Source organism: Panulirus ornatus, chromosome 13, assembly GCF_036320965.1.
Source record: "Panulirus ornatus isolate Po-2019 chromosome 13, ASM3632096v1, whole genome shotgun sequence".
NCBI classification, from domain to species: domain Eukaryota; kingdom Metazoa; phylum Arthropoda; class Malacostraca; order Decapoda; family Palinuridae; genus Panulirus; species Panulirus ornatus.
In genome coordinates this window covers 58,687,667-58,697,617 of record NC_092236.1, presented here as the reverse complement: position 1 = coordinate 58,697,617, position 9,951 = coordinate 58,687,667, and positions in this window count along the sequence as shown.

Below are 9,951 nucleotides of genomic sequence, written 5' to 3'. Positions count from 1 at the left end.
TGCTCAATAACAGGTGGGAGGTGACGTAGGTGCACAGGTGGCGCCCCAGGTGCTCTGGCGGAAGGGGTGGAAGGGAAGGAGGAGGAGGAGGAGGAGGAGGAGGAGTTAGGGATGGGTTGTGGAAAGGGAACCGATGACTGAGGTGGAGTTAGCTCGTAAGAAGGAAAGAAAGAATAGGGGGAAGGAAGAGGAGGTGCGAGTTGATGGAGATGTGGTAAAATATGGATGTAGGGGGATGTAGGGAAAACAAAAATCTTATACTGTTGGAGTGGATATAGATGGAGAAGAGGGTTGATAAGGGTGGATAAGACTGATGGATTGGTGAGTTACTGGAGGGTTTGAAGATGGGTGAAGAACCACCACCTGGATAGGTAAGGAGTATAGTGGTTCTGATGAATGTTAAGTGGTGAAGTGGAACTGGACGGAAACCGTGGAATCTATGCTTTGTTTTGCTATCGTGCAAGAAGCGTTTGATTTACGTACTTCAGGTGTTTCACAATTGGTGTAATACTCTCCACTGAGATTCGACGATATTCGTGAAGTAATGATTCTTCTGTGCAGTAAAAATTCCTCAAAGGTTTTCCTAATCTTGTGAGATTTGCAACCAGGATCATTCTTGCCTATCGCATACTGTCAGAGTGGCTGTGATATGATAAAGACCGCGGCTATCGTAAGCAATTACTATGCCTATCGTGCGATGTTACCGTGACTATCGTATGCTCACATTGTATCTATCGTACACAGTCATGATAACAGTAATATGTTATTCCATTGATTACCACACTATTACATTGGCTATCGTAAGCTGTTACGCTGACAATCGTATGTTATTAGTGAGAACAAATGTGAATTTCTCGTTCGAGCTTTCATATTATCAAAAAATGGAACTACTTCATTTACTCCACGATCCATTTATTACTTACGAGGGACTTACCACCACCATCCATCACCAGTCACTAGACCCACGTGTGTACATACATACACGAGGAGTGAAGACGTGTTACATATATACATGGTTACGAGACGGGGCGACACGAGTGTAGAACTCTTTCCCTGCAACACACAAATTGTAATCAAAGACTTCTTTATTTACACACAACATATTGGCAACACGTATCCTCACACAAACGCACTCATTCATACTCAACATGCTGCCAGCGTTTCAAAAGCCTTCATTTAAATGCATTTCACTGCTCACTCACTCACTCGCACTCATTTCGGAACATATAAGTATTCGAATGAAACATTTATTCGGTAATTTCTTTCTGGACATTCATACACATGCTGATATAAAAACATACATGACTACAGACATAAAAAAGAACATTAATACATGAATATATATACATGAATTTCATGAGGTACATTATTCATGTATGTGAATCATAAGTTTCGGATGCCAAGCTTGGTTACTTAAATCCCTCACAATAAGACCTGAACGAAAATGTTGGACACGAAACATAATGAAAGAAATATTAGAAATAACAGAATGCTCATTTTCTTTCAACCAATCACATTGAAGTAATGTATCACTCTATATACTGATTGGTCCACTATACATCACACTTTATTCTAAGTTCGTGTATGTATCTATGTATATGTGGAAAGCAGAGTGGTGCGGAAGTGGATGATATGTATGTGTATGTATTCGTCGATCTATGTACGTATTTCTGTATGTATAAGAATGTGTGTGAATAGAAACTTCGTCACCAAATCACATGAAGAAATTAAATGGACTTGACATCCATCAGAAACAAAATAGTTGAACTGCACTGTTTGGTAGATTCTGAACACGTCGATATCACTGGCTCAGCAGAAGCTGGTATGACCGAGAAAACGAGCGATCTGGATGGTTAATAAAGTACAATTTGCCAGACTGCAAATCATTTGTAAGTTATAGACATAGTCGATGAGGAGGAACCGCACTGTATGTAAATTCTTACGTAAGTCCCCATCGAAATTCAGACTACAACAACATCTGCCACTGTTGAACACTTGTGTGTTCAGATTAGCAGAGATTTGTCCAGAGTTTACATAAACGTTTTATATATATATATATAGACGCCCTAGTTAGCCAGCAGATATTGACACTGTCATGTACGAGAGTTTACAACGAGCAATGCTGGGTCAAGACTACTATTAATCTCCCACAAATCAACCGCTGAACTATCTAAAATGTAGAATGTAAATCTTCTAACCTTAAGATTACAAGATCTAGATAAAATTGCTGAATGGTCTAGTAAATAGCAAATTCCATTGAACGTCCATAGATGTCATCTGTTACAAGTAGGCAACCGATAGGCTACAAGATAAAGGACACCTTAGGGTGTGGGATGTAAGGGTCATTGTCTCCAACTACTTCAAACTTCTTCCAGCATTATAAAGAAACTGCTAAGAAACCAAATAGGATGTTAGGATTTATTAACAAAAGAATTTTCACTCAGAGGCAAGTATGTGCTATTACCATTATACCTAAATCTAGTTAGACTCCAACTCGAATTTGTAGTACAGTCCTGGGCACCCCCTATTCAAGCAATGATTTTCTGAACAGGAAAAGAAGTGCAGCGAAAAACAACTAAATTGGTTCCTTTCTTGCGTAACACACCATATGAGGAGAGATAACGAGAATTAAACTTGTTCCATGTAAGCAAGAGGAATCTCCAAGGGAAACTAACAGAACGTTTTGATGTTTCAAGGATTCAACAACGTGACTATTGACAATTTCTTTACAGTAGCACCATCATTACCAACGAGAGGTAATGGACTAATACATAGAAGGCACCGTATACGAATTATATATATATATATATATATATATATATATATATATATATATATATATATATATATATATATTTTTTTTTTTTTTTTTTTTTTTTTTTATCGCTGCCTCCCGCGTTTGCGAGGTAGCGCAAGGAAACAGACGAAAGAAATGGCCCAACCCACCCCATACACATGTACATACACACGTCCACACACGCAAATATACATACCTACACAGCTTTCCATGGTTTACCCCGGACGCTTCACATGCCTTGATTCAATCCACTGACAGCACGTCAACCCCTGTATACCACATCGCTCCAATTCACTCTATTCCTTGCCCTCCTTTCACCCTCCTGCATGTTCAGGCCCCGATCACATATATATATATATATATATATATATATATATATATATATATATATATATCTTTTTTTTTTTTCACCACTGACTAACGTTATTGATGCGTGGAATAAGCTCCCAGAAAACATTGTTCAGAGTAACACAATATCTGCAGAATTATTAGGCCAGATCATCACTTGTCGCTTTTTGGTATTGAATAATTCATTTATTCAATCACCATAACGTTGTGTTACATTATGTTGCCTTCTCAACCATCGATCTCTTCCCTGGCCAGACTGAGGTAGCATGTCAACAATGATTAACCCATGTCACCTGCTTTGAGAGAGGAAGTAAGAATTATTGTATTATTCTTCAACATCAGGAATGATATAGATATGGGAAGCCCAGAGGCTTAATGTTGTCCTTATTATTGTCTTTATAAGAAAAAGTGAAAGGATACATCATATCGTTTGGTGATGAAATGCATGATCTATTCATGTTTATTCTACCTGGAGAATTTTCAGTATAAATTCCCTTCAGGCATATTATCCTGCATTTTTTTTTTTGAAGCAATGTTAAGGCTTAGCCCACCTCACTTAGACCTTGGGTCTGTGTGGTCTGTGTATCTAACTCTATGTATATAACTCTCTCTCTCTCTCTCTCTCTCTCTCTCTCTCTCTCTCTCTCTCTCTCTCTCTCTCTCCAGATTTCAGGTCTCGAAGAGTATTTCTTCCATTTCTGGAGGTTTTCTTGCTCTTAATTTTGTTAAGGACTGGAAATTATTTGAGAGTGGAGATTTTTAACAAGATAGATCGTATCTTAATGGACCTAGAAATGGCTCTCATTACAGATCCCATATATTTCCAAGTGGCTCCCTTAATGGAGGGTATATTTCCCAATGTATATAGCCTCCTAATTGAGGATTTTTTTGCTTTGGATACCATCTGGCACCAGGCGATGACGGAGAGAAATATACTCTCACAGGAACTCTTTGAACTTGCCGTAACTTAGATAAAGCCACTGAAATAGAATGATACGAAATATCCTCTCCTGTGTGGTTGACGTGGGCACGTAAAGTTTAAGGAAGGTTTGGTTCTATTCTAATTCTTCGATTTCTTTTATAATCAGTTAGAGAAATCCCCCACCAAAAAAAGCCTCTAACAATCTCCAGTTAGATAAATCCCCCACAAAAAAATTTCTAACAATCTCCAGTGCAGTTCTCTGTACATGTCTGTGTTCTGGTTATTCAGATGTTTCAGCAAGCAAGACACACCCAAGACGAACACAAGCGAATCTCAAAGCAATGAGACCATGTCTCAGCACCAGGCCTCTACACCATGTATACATCTGTCCTCTCACAGTCCATACTGAATAGCACCCAGAAAGCGCCATAAACTTATTCCTCTCAAAATTTTGTCTTCCTTTCCCACATCTGAGTCTTGTGATAAGGTTCGTAGAGAGTTACTGGGGTTTCTCATTTGCCAAGGTGATGTTCGAAACCGAAACAAAAAAGGCTTCGAAAATTTCTTGGTGTCTCAACGTGTGGGTGAATGATTCAGTGAGTCGAGACTGGTTCACTAGATTTCCCACCTGAACTTGCAACGGAGGTGACGTCGAAACCATCACAATATTGTAAGCTCATTTCGGTCTGTGGTCTTGTTCAGGTAAGTTACTCCGGATTTTTGGATGTTTTTTTTTCTTTTTTTTTTTTGTATCGAGGATCATAGGTCTTTTATGAAGTGTTTGGCTTTATGTAGAGTATATGAGTGGATGATGAACCTATATGTTTAAAAGCTTCGTAGGCTTTCAACCGAAGGGGTATGACAGACTCGCCCGATCGTGTAGAAAATGGTTTACTGGTGTTAACTGGCGGTTGAGGCTCTGGACCGTCAGTCACGAAACACAATGGAAATTCAAGTTGTCGAGTTTCCTGTCTTGTTCTATGATAATGTCGGCGATTGTGAAGCTTTTAAGGTCGTTATTCTATTTTCCAAATAGCAAAACCGATTTATTGATAAGTTTCACTGTACTGTACAGCCAGTAGTCGTATTGAAGGATAATGGTGTATTTTGGTTTAGATGGTATAAGATTAAAGTGAACGGATATTTGTATGTACCGGACAGTAACGCTAACGCGGTGGATAGCAGTTTAAAGGCAGTTTGTAGTTTTAGTAACGACTGGTCTAATACTATTCATTAATCGCCATCGTACTAACCTTGGGGCGAAGGACGGAAGGATGAAGGTGTCTGCTTTATTCTGGTTTAATCACTCGTCAGGCATTGCGTAGCTTCTGCTCTTGATTAAATGGACTTTTTAAGTAAAGATAACGCTCGTAAGAACTATTTAGCTTATAGGTCGACAGCACAAACACTAGCTTATATTATACCGTTCACTTAACTACAGACGTATAGCCATTTGGGGTAATCCACCGTACGAGAAAACTGTCAGGAATCTGACTTTCGAGTGTGAAGTCTTTTTAGGTTTTAGTTTTTTTATTTTTCTGATCTTATCTCCTGCTTTAATTTCAAATCTTTTTTTCATCTGTAATGTTATCGTATATGGTAAATTTCTTCATATTTCATTATTGCGTTATGGTTGATCCTAGTATTTCGTCCTACTATTGAATAAGGGCTTTCTGAACTCTCTATAAATATATCTTTTATACAAAAAATAAAATGATTCGGTTACTACTGTGCAGTAGAATCGCGTAGTTTAGCTTAAATTTCTAGAGAATACCTTTTTCTCTAAAAGTTTCATCAGAGAAAACGAATATTTGAGATATAACTTAACGAAAGAATCTGTATTTTTGAATGCACTCGTTACGAAAGAATGTTTCTTAAATTTGATTTATAAAAGCAACGAGTAGTATTTTGAAATGCTGTGAACCTTTGTATGTCCTTCCTAAGATAGCTCTCTTGTCGTGCAATCTGTAGTTAACATTTTCTTAATCGTTGAGAAAACAAAAATTGAGGGAAACAAAAGTAAAAATGTATTTTTCCCCTCCATTATACTCTCCCGAGGTCACTTCACTAAGAAGGAAAATTTGAAGGGATATGATAAGTTCCAACAATAGTATCATAAGGAATGGTAGCTTTGCAATCATCTCGTAAATGAAAAGGTATTAACGTTAGTTTATATTCTTGAAACCCATTTGTCTACCAACTAAGTGGTCTTAAGTCTGAAAAAGATGGATGTTTAGTTTTTTCATTCCAGTTAATTTTCTTCCGCGTATTCATACAAACCATCTATGAACAGTGTTGGGTATAGTCTTACCTGAAAATCTTTGCAACATTGATTTTCTTTGAAATTTTCTCTACCTCAGAAAACGGTTCTTACTCATAGGTAACCCTAATATTTTCTGCTACTTTAACTAAACGCATTCAACATCAAACTTTCTCCAGAAATTTGCGAAGGTATCGGGATACTGTAGCATCAAAGATCACATATAGGCTGATAGATTATTTTGTACACATTATGATATCATATAGCACATAAATTACTTTCTTGCACACAATGAACAGTTGACATACGATTTTCAATTTCCGAGCTTAGACATATATACTCAACTACTGCTCAAAATCTTCCTTTACATCATACATGACGTACACCACCCAAAATCCGCCTATACTCTTAATCACACACACATACCACACACACACACACACACTTGACCTCTGCAAGTTAATGGTACGTCAGAGAACGACCCGTCATTTCCAAGAACAAGTGGCAGACGTAGACCTGACGTATGTTGACACACACAGACGTTATAGAACTCTGGCTGTCTGTGGCTATGATGAGTGAAGGTGTATCTTCAGGGGTGTAGAGTATAGACTCGAGGAGTTTCTCAATCCAAAGGAGTCTTATTTCCCTGCTACTGCTTGGAGTGCAGCTTCTAACCTGCAGCGTTCCTATAGAAAGTATCTTTGGGTTATACGTTGACAATAATACACTCGCATGTTTGTGTGTTTTGTACTTCGTGTTATGGAGGCAGTCCTAACGCTCGTGTTGCCCCTTTTCTTAATCATTTGTTATATACAAATTCTTGTAATTATTTGGTCCCTTGAATGTTCTTAAGGATAGTTTGCTACTCACCCCAGGGTCCTCTCATGAGGAAATGTCAAGTAATTCTATTCTCAGGAATTTTGCATCTATTTCTCGAGCTCTCTGACGACATTTCTCGCCAGATGGGAATTAGTATAGTCTAATGGGAGGATTAAATTCAAATTAAGGTTTCGGATGTTCGATATAGAAACCATAGCCACTCTCAAAAAGACATGTAGACAAACTCACACGCTACATAAGCAAAAACGCAAACTCGTGGACTGAAAAGGTACAAACGTAAATTTACATGCAAAAAACTAACATTAACAGATCCATAAACGTGTGCGCATACGCACACAAGCACATACCAACAAACACACAAATACCCATAAAGTACATTCCATTTTTTTTCCCCACGTCAACCTTGCTATGAATTACCTTGTGCAGAAAAATCGTCCGCTTCATAAAATTACGTAAAAAAAGTTATTCACCGTAATGTGAAACTAATATGATTAAAAAATATTATAGATTAGGAATAATTTGGCTGTAACCAATATCACGTAGTAAATTGGAACCTGAAACTGAATTAGAATAGAAATATAAAATCGTATTATTTTTTTGCTTATCTTCCAGGGTAATGGATTGATATGGAACCAAAAAAGAACCAACATTTTCACGACGGAAGAAAAAATAAATCAGTTGGCGCGAAATGAATTCGCGGTAATATTTGCGAATCCAATTTTTTTTGCGGATGTTTGACAGTCCAAAGCGCATTTGCTCTTGACATTAGCAATATCTTTATCACTTCTGATGACATTGACAAACTGACCTATGCATTTTTAGGGATTGGAAATAAGTGTATCGCCCTCGCTCTCTTGGGCTACGTTTGAAATACCAGTTCTGTGTTCCCAGGACCCGGATCAGTTCGTTATATACCAGTTTTTTCTTTTTTTTAGGGATTTTTTGTTGAAATGTGATAGTCTGCATTTACGTTGTAGTGAAAAGGTTTTGATCTGATCATAGCATTGCTGTACTGACAGCTCAGACCTTCATAGCTTAGCTGTAGATAGCTTAGCCGTTGTAGCTTATTGATAGCTTAGATATTGATCGCTTAGCTGTTGGTAGCTAAGGCCTTGACAGCTATTATTGATGGATCAATATCGTGTATGTTGCAATATCTCTCCACTGCATGACCCTAGTCTCGTCCTAGCTCTCACCACTGCGTCTAGTCTCTTCCTAGCTCTCACCACTGCGTCTAGTCTCGTCCTAGCTCTCACACTTAAAGGCCCTAGTGTCATCCCAGCTCACCCTCCACTGCAAGAGTCGTCCTGGCTCTTACCACTGCAAGTCTAGTGCCAACCAGACAGACTCGCCACTTCAAGATATTTGTCTTGTTAAAAACTTTCACTGATCTTGTTCCTTTTCCTTCTATCACTGTCTCCCGGCGAGCCTCCCCTGCCTGCGCCTCAATACACAAGTTTTCATGTATCAGTAATGGAATTCGATGTCTCTTTTTTGTTCCCCTCTTTGAGAAGCTGTTCAAACTTCTGTATAATTCACGTCGCTGCCACGGTCATCGTAGATGCAGGGGATTTGACGCAAAAAAAATTGGCATCACATTCGTAAGGCAGAGACGCAAAACATTTTCTGGATGTTACGATGGGTAGAAATGCTGTGATGGTACAACACTGGGTTTGTGAAGTTACGTAAAACCAGTGGCGGCGCATTGTGGGATGACGTGTTTGCTGATGTCGCCGTTGTGGTAGCTTGAGCTGGGATTAAATATATATATATTTGTCAAACGTGGGTTTGTAAAAGACACATTGACGTGTCTTTGATTACTAGACGTATACTTACGTTCTCGTAAAGAAAACGTTTAACACATAAAAATGAGGCTAAATGATAAGGTAGAATACAGAGGGAGACACTTGCAAATGACATCGATGAAAACGGACAGATAAGGACATAGAAACATACATGCATCGAAACAGACGGATGGAAACACGGGCCCTCGAAGTGTCCACATCCAACCCAGGTGTTCACCCTACCCTTTGGGGCTGGCTTAGGCTGGTGTGTGTGTGACGGGACAATGTGGTAAACTCTAACAGTAATTAAAATGAAAGTAGACAAAAATACATTCGTATACGCACAAAATACATCCATATAATCACACAAACACACACACAGGCACTAACAAACAAACATACAACGGAATTGGATTCTGGTGCGCTGATTGGTCTGATGTAATTGTATTAGTGTTTCCTGATTGGCTCTGGCTGATCACCAGTAATCCTTTCAGCCAATCACCGTTCAATTTACAGTAAACGAAATCATTTGCAGAAGAGACCCTCACGAAATGTGATATATCTATATAGCTAATATATATATATATATATATATATATATATATATATATATATATATATATATATATATATTAAGGTAGAATACTCTGTGGGGCGAGGTGGCGCCGGGAATGGATAGAGGCAAGAAAGTTGATATGTACCTGTATGTGTGTGTATATGTGCATGTGTGTGTGGATGGGTCTTTCTATGTCTTGGCGCTACCTCGCTAACTAGGGAAACTGCCATCGTAATGAATATACATATACCGCACAGGAAATACCTCAACCTTGTTCGAAACTTTTCCATCCTCTACAATTCTTATTTTTCATATCTGATTCATTAGGAGAATATGGAATATAGTCCTTGAAATGAAACTGATTAAGAATACATGTTCCCAGGTCCCTCATTTTCCCCGAGAGCGGACATAAGATTTTAATGCATCTTTCATTTCTTGCCAAAT